Source organism: Triticum dicoccoides, chromosome 1A (genome assembly GCF_002162155.2).
Source record: "Triticum dicoccoides isolate Atlit2015 ecotype Zavitan chromosome 1A, WEW_v2.0, whole genome shotgun sequence".
Lineage (NCBI taxonomy): Eukaryota > Viridiplantae > Streptophyta > Magnoliopsida > Poales > Poaceae > Triticum > Triticum dicoccoides.
Genome location: NC_041380.1, coordinates 70,038,332 through 70,046,611, shown reverse-complemented (window position 1 = coordinate 70,046,611; position 8,280 = coordinate 70,038,332).

Genomic DNA, 8,280 nt, shown 5'->3' with positions numbered 1-8,280 from the left:
GGACTCGGGCGCGCGACCAAGCCGGCGGTGGAGTAGATCGGGCCCGGGCGGGCCTGCCCTGGGCCCGGCGGGCCGCGGGAGGTAGGAGGCGCGCGGTGGACGCGTGGCGCTGCGGGATTGCGCGCGGGGGTGGCGGCGATGACATGTCGGCCCCTGGTTTGCCAGAGTGAGGTGGCGGCGGGGTGGACCTGTCTGGCGGCAGAGTGGACATGTCTGGTGGCGCGCGGAGGAGGAGGTTAGGGTTTGATCTGTGCGGAAATTTCGGAGGAGAGCACATATATATAGGTAGAGGGAGCTAGGAGGCTCCAAATTGAGCACGGTTTGCGGCCACGCGATCGTGATCGAACGACTGAGATGATGGAGGGGGTTTAGGTGGGTTTTGGGAAACTTTAGAGGGGTGTTGGGCTGCAACACACACGAGGCCTTTACGGTTCCTCGGCAAATCGTTGGAGTATCAAATGAAGTCCAAATGGCACGAAACTTGACAGGCGGTCTACCGGTAGTAAACCAAGGGCATTTGGCAAGTCTCGGTCCAATCCGATAATGTTTAACACCCGCACATGAAAAGAGGCAAAAGGAGGCGGCGGAGGACATAGGAGCGCCGTATTGCAAAATGGACAACGGGGAAAATGCTCGGATGCATGAGACGAACATGCACGCAAATGCGATGCACATGATGACATGATATGAAATGCATGACACGCAAGCAAATGACAAGGAAACAACAGCGAATAACTGGAGGACACCTGGCACAACGGTCTCGGGGCGTTACAACACTCCACCACTACGAGAGGATCTCGTCCCGAGATCTAGAATGGCACCGGAGGGAAAACGGAAAGGAAAGAGAAGAGGTAAAACTAAGTTGCTTATTTGACAAACGAGTGAAATCAAGAACCTTGAGAGGTTAAACCATCTTCGAGAAAAGAATACAATGAAGACGAACAAAGTTGAAAACACTCCGTTAGAAAAGAGGGACAGGGAAGAACAAATTCGTATAGCACTTCGGTTTGAAGTGATACAAGACTTTATAAGATGAAAGAACTTGAGCAGAGGACACAACACTCCTGTTAAATGGATAAGCAAAGGAAAGAACATGATCTTTGATAAAACGATATGATGGTTGAAGAAAGCAATATCACAATACCTCCGGAACGAAAGAATAGAAGATAGATAATTGAAATAACAGAATGGAGAAGAAAATGCCAACTTCTGCCACAAAAGAGCTTGAAAAAGGCATCCTTAGGGGAAGGGTCGAGCGGAGTTGTCGGAAAACCAACAACGAAAAGAGTCAGCTTGATGTGGGCTTATGGAAGACATCTCAAGAACTTGAGGTGAAAACCTGCCATTAACGAAAAACAATAGATTGGATTGATATCAACAAGGAGACGAGAAACTATTTCACCGGGAGGATAAAAGAAGAACTTGGGTCATTTATAAGCACCATAAATAGCAACAGTCCTTAGGGAAGGCTTTAGGTGAAACATGACACAAGATAACTCCAACGAAGAGGTTGATGGATTTAAATATCTCATTCTTGTGAACGAAGAACAGTATATTACCACCTCAAAAGATAAGGGAGAAACAATTGCACTCTGGATTACAAGATGAAGAAAACTTGAGCTCCTCTGAAAAGAATCTTGATGAACACTTCGAGAAGGAATTAAATCTTTGATGAACCATCATGTAGAGCCTCCATGAAGAACTCCGGTAATAAAAGAATGATCAAACGAAAGGAAAGAGAAGTTGAAAACACAAGGTGAATCCTTGTAATGATATAGATGGAGCTTCGTGGTGATATAATTGGGAGATCTTGGAACTCCGGGAAAAGAAAAAAAGATGAAAACAATTGAAATCAAGAATTTGATGAGCCTTCGGAATAAGGAATTAATCGCTTGGATGAAGCAAGAATAAGAATTACATTATGCTTATCCTTCACCAATTTAATTGATGACAAACAATGGATTTGGCACACTACTATTCTCGTAGAAAGGATTAAGAGAGACATATCGCAAACTTGAGAAGGTCTTCAACGATTCACCGTTAGGATTGAAACAAAAAATAAATCAATATGATACCAAGAGAAAAGGAATCTTGAATGAACCACCAGTAGGACTGAAACAACGAATGAATAAATATGATAACCATGGAAGAGAATCGTGAGGAAACCACCGTAAGAATTAAAATGATCAAGGAAAAGATATAGAAACACCGAGAAGAATTAGCACAAGAACGAAGATGCTTGAGGGGATTTTGATACAAGTGAACAAAAAGATCACGAGCTGATTAGAGAAAACTTGAATGATGCATCGGAAAGATTTAGAGAATGATAGCTGAAAGCTGGAATGGATAATCCCAAAATGATGGCCTTCGGATAAACAAACTGAAAGACTCTTGAAATGCTCCAGATGGATGAAAAGAGTTCCCACAATCAAAACAATTATGAGAGGATGGCCTCAAACTAGAACCATGAATCTCTGAGAGAACGGATAAGAGATGGAGGAAAAACTCTTCTTTGGTCTTCAAAATCCGAGAATGACGATGAGAAACACCACGAAGAATGGTTGAGGCACTCCGGAATGAAAATTTGAAAGGTTGAACCAATGATGAATAGAATTTGAAAGATATTGGTGAAAGACATTTGACTGATGATAATTCATTCTTATGCCAAACTTTAAAATTTTTGAGAATAGCTCCGGTAAAATTAGAAGAGTCAGGTAAGATCCTGGGAAAAGACCTGTGGGTTAGGGCCCACTCAAAAGAAACACCGTTGAATGATTTAAAAGAAAGATTGCACCGGTTGAATTAAATGGCTAGAATGAGATAACATCCTCGAAAGAGCTTGAACGAATTTAGATTGGAAAAACGAATCTTCTAGATATCTTGAGCACTCCGGAACAATAGAATAGCGAGCAGGGAAAGATTATGAGGTGCACCGGCAAGAGAAGACATTTGAAACGAGGAAAGAATATGATCAACAAAGCTTGACTTGGCTCCACCGGAGAAGAAAAGAATGGAGAATGATGAACTTGTAGAACATCTTCATGAGAACCACCGGGTAAGAATATTGACGGAAAAGAATGGATGGACTTCACATCCATAAGATGAATACTCGATTAAGAGATCTGAGTCCTTGAAGAAACAAGGGTGGGAGGGTGGGAAAACAAAGACAACTTGGGATGGATGAAACGAACACCGTTGAGAAAGCTGAGATTGAATCTTGCGGATGTTGAGAATGAACGGATCCGCTTGAAGAGAAAGCACACCGGTTGAAAAGGATTGACATGACAATCTCGGTTATCATGAAGGATTGATATTCACATCGGAGTATGAGAACACCACTTAGAAAAGGTATGGAATCAACACTTGACATTGAAGCAACTCAAATACCACAACTGAAAACAAAACAAAGGATTGGCTTGCAGAATAAGCCGGAACAAACATATGATAGAGATTTCGTCCGAAGTTTTCATGGTGGGGCACACACGGGCTCGATCGTACAATACCATCATGTACAAGGCAGTGCACATGACATATGAAGCGTCCCCGAGTCAGCATAGCCAAGGACTCCTTTAGACACAACGAGGCCACTGTAAAACCAACCGTGGATAGGCGGACCACTAGACGTCGAACCCCAATCTCATATCATGCATCTGTCGGAAAGATATCCTAAGAGCTACTTGAATTCCCACTTATAAACTCCCGAAACTTTCCGGTTATGCAATTAGGTGTTGGGGATACTGGGGAAGCATAATATCTCACCCAAAACTAGCAAATCCTACATCCAGCTGTATCCATCCTTCAACACATAACCAAGAAACCTTCAGAAATCATTTACCTCAACCTTCGAAAAGCATCTGTTATATGAGTTATGGCAATACTCCCGAACTCCTGCTCTAGTACTGGGTGGCGTCGAGGTTATCTCACCAACAACTTCATAAAAGAGATTTTCGATGTCGTCTAGCTCAGGTATTCTAGAACCGCAACGATAAAATTGTGACGACAACACCTCGGAGCTCAACTCCCCGGAACACTGCCACAACCCCTAAATGTCAGGAGGCACCAAGAACAATGTTCTCGTCACAAAACCATCGGAACGATTCCAAGATACCCGCGTGATCCTAATTTTTTTAGTGAAATTTGAGAAGAGAAGAGTCGAAACTTTACGTCAGGATGCCTCACCAGAGCGACGAAGGGACTAGGGAGTAAAAAGAATCCTACTCTCCGATATATATAATCCTAAATGACTCAAAACATTTTTCTAGACTCAACAACGCCAGCGATTCGATCAAGCAGGGGGCTCCTAAGTTGGGGAAGGCTCCAATACCAACTTGTGACACCCACGATGCGGCTATATCTCCCACGTGTCGAAGCACGACTTAGAGTCATAACCGCATTGTAGGCATGTCGCAAGAGGGGTAATCTTTACACATCCCATGTACTAAATAAGAAAGAGGTACAAAGTTAGCTTACAATTGCCACTTCACACAATACATAAGAATAGCATCACATCATCCAGATACAAACAAGGTCCGACTATGGAACCAAAATAAAAGAAGACTACCCCTAATGCAAAAGATCCCTGATTGGCCCGAATGGGCTCCACTACTGATCAACTGGAAACGAAACATCACAACAAACAAGGTCTTCATCGAGCTCCTCCTTGAGCTCGATTGCGTCATCTGCATGGGTATCAACGACACCTGAAACTTGTTTTGGAAGTATCTGTGTGTCACGGGGACTCAGCAATCTCACACCCTCGCGATCAAGACTATTTAATCTTATAGGTTGGGAAAAGTATGTGAGGTGGAGCTGCAGCAAGCACTAGCATATATGGTGGCTAACTTACGCAAAAGAGAGCGAGAAGAGAAGGCAAAGCACGTTTGGGAAAATCTATGATCAAGAAGTGATCCTAGACTACTTACGTTCAAGCATAACTCCAACACCGTGTTCACTTCCTGAACTCTGCCGGAAAGTGACCATCACGGCTACACACGCTGTTGATCCATTTTAATTAAGTTAAGTTTCGGGTTTTCTACAACCGGACGTTAACAAATTCCCATATGCCGATAACCACGGGCACGGCTTTTGAAAGTTCATATCCCTGCAGGGGTGTCCCAACTTAGCCCATCAGAAGCTCTCACGGTCAACGAAGGATATTCCTTCTCCCAGGACGACCCGATCAAACTCGGAATCCTGGTTACAAGACATTTTGACAATGGTAAAACAAGACCAGCAATGCCACCCGGATGTGCCAACAAATCCTGATAGGAGCTGTACATATCTCGTTCTCAAGGCACACTGGATTGTCCAAGGTTCCGGTAGGCCAGCCCAGAGTTGCCCCTGGTGGCCACCGGCAGCTGACAGGTTGGACCAACACTCAAAGGAGCACTGGCTCGGGGGTTTAAATAAAGATGACCCTTGAGTCTGCAGAACCCAAGGGAAAGAAAAAGGTTAGGTGGCAAATGGTAAAACCAATGTTGGGCCTTGCTGGAGGAGTTTTATTCAAGGCGAACTGTCAAGGGGTTCCCATTATAACCCAACCGTGTAAGGAACGCAAAATCAAGGAACATAACACCGGTATGACGGAAACTAGGGCGGCAAGAGTGGAACAAAAAACCAGACATAAGGCCGATGTCGGTGTCAAAACCGGCGGATCTCGGGTAGGGGGTCCCGAACTGTGCGTCTTGGCCGGATGGTAACAGGAGGCAGGGGACACAATGTTTTACCCAGGTTCGGGCCCTCTTGATGGATGTAAAACCCTATGTCCTGCTTGATTAATTTTGATGATATGGGTAGTACAAGAGTAGATTATCACGAGATCAGAGAGGCTAAACCCTAGAAGCTAGCCTATGGTATGATTGTATGTTGTCCTATGGACTAAAACCCTCCGGTTTATATAGACACCGGAGAGGTTAGGGTTACACAAGGTCGGTTACAAAGGAGGAGATATACATATCCGTATTGCCTAGCTTGCCTTCCATGCCAAGTAGAGTCCCATCCGGACATGAGATGAAGTCTTCAATCCTGTATCTTCATAGTCTAACAGTCCGGCCAATCGATATAGTCCGGCTGTCCGGAGACCCCCTAATCCAGGACTCCCACAGTAGCCCCTGAACCAGGCTGTCAATGACGATGCATCCGACGCGTAGTATTGTCTTCGGCATTGCAAGGCGGGTTCCTCCTCCGAATACACCATGGAAGAATTTTGAATATAAGGATAGTGTCCGACCCTGCAAAATAAGTTCCACATACCACCGTAGGGAGAATAATATTTCCACAAATCCAATTTGCTAACTTGTTTTGGCAACACGACATTACGTCACGTCCCGATGATTATTCGAACTGTTTCCTTTAACTAGCCCCGCACATAACGCGAGGTAGTTTTTTGACACGTCTTGTCAAAACAGAGATCGTGTCCCCCTATCACGGGATTCTCATTAATACGGGTGTGGGTAACCCAACCACGCCATCGATTACGATGCTTGGGGGACGAGCGAGTTTTACCAGGCTAGTGGGGATGCATAGTTTCGTCCGCCCATATAAAGGGATAAGGATTTACTTTTTCATCCACGCCTTCTTCCTTCTTTGCTCATCCACCTTCGCATACTCGAGCTCCAGTGCCCAAGTTCGTATTTCCCACCTCGACCTTCTCCAACCATGTCCGGAGCGGGAGGCAGGTGGATGGTCTCCTCCGTTACGGAGGGACACGTCAAGAAGCTGAGGAGAGCCGGATACTTGCCCGATGACATCGCGCACCGGCTCCCAGAGGAGGGGCAGCTCATCCCCACCCCCAGGCCCCATGAGAGGGTGGTGTTCCTCACCCATTTTCCCCGTGGACTGGGATTTCCTCTCCACCCATTTATTCGGGGGCTCATGTTCTACTTCAGCCTGGATTTCCACGATCTAGCCCCGAATTTTATCCTCAACATCTCGGTGTTTATCGTCGTGTGCGAGGCTTTCCTCCGCATCAGGCCCCACTTTGGCTTATGGCTGAAGACCTTCAACATCAAGCCGAAGGTAGTGAGCGGCCGCCAGGCGGAGTGCGAAGGCGCCATGGTGGGCAAGATGCCCAATGTCACATGGCTCGAAGGGCTCCTTCATGGAGACAATAAAGGGGTGGCAGTCGGGGTGGTTCTACATCACCGAGCCGCGTGACCCTACATGGGTAGTGGCCCCCGAGTTCCGATCTGGCTTCCCCACATGGCTCATTTCCTGGCAAGAGAAGGGCCTGTCCTGGGGTAGTTCGGGAGAGCTGACCGGACTCCTAACATGTATTCAAAACATGGTCAACAAGAAGCTCAAACTCGTCAACGTAGTCCAGGTCATGCTCATCCGCCGGATCCTCCCGTGCCAACAACAGGCCTTCAACTTGTGGGAGTTCGACCCGGCGCAGCACCGAACTCTGAACAGGCTCTTCGACACAACTCATGAAGATGCCTGGAGGGTGCTGTTCAAGAGCGCCGAGGTCCCCCCTCCCATTACTGAGGATCGCGGATTCAACGCGAAGCGCCAAGCTAGTGCGGTAAGCTGTTTTACCTCTCACATGATACTTATTTTTTATAGATTGACTCTATGCGGGATCTAAACTCCCGTACCTTTGACAGGACTAGCAGGAGACGGCCGGACAGATCGACTGCCCGGCTCCTTTTCCCGAAGGCCCAGCAAACGCTTTTCTGGCGAAGATGATGACTCCGGATCCTTATACGGTGTCGGAGAAGACCAAGAAGGCCAAGGGAACCCGGAAGAGTTCCCGATGCCAGACATCATCAGACTCACTGTCCGATGACTCTACGGCATTCTCCTCCCCCGAAGACGAGGAGGCAGAAGAAGATGCTCCCCCTCTAGACGGGGGACATAAGAAGAGGAAGGCCGCCCCAACTGAGGAGGCTGAAGGGTCCAAGAAGGGAAGGACTCTCCTTCCCGATAGTTCCACCACCGCTGCCAATGGCGAAGACGAGTGGCTACCCAGGGCCAAGCCCCTGGGGAAATCATAAGTATTCGGATACCAGACTTACTCATAGCATTCCTTTGCCACACTACTTCACCTAACACCGAAATATGATTATGCAGGCTGCCCCGATCCCGTATCGATGTATCATCGGACGGCTCCCTGGGCTCGTCGGATATGGATAGCGATCCAGTTCCGATTGCCACCTCCCCTCATCCTGCGGACGATGCCGAGGTGCTGTCTCACGAAGCACCGGGTCAAGGGGAGACAGTCCCGGAGGCGCCTCATGGCAGCCTCCCGGACTCTGGGAGCAGAGGGGACAAAGCCCCTGA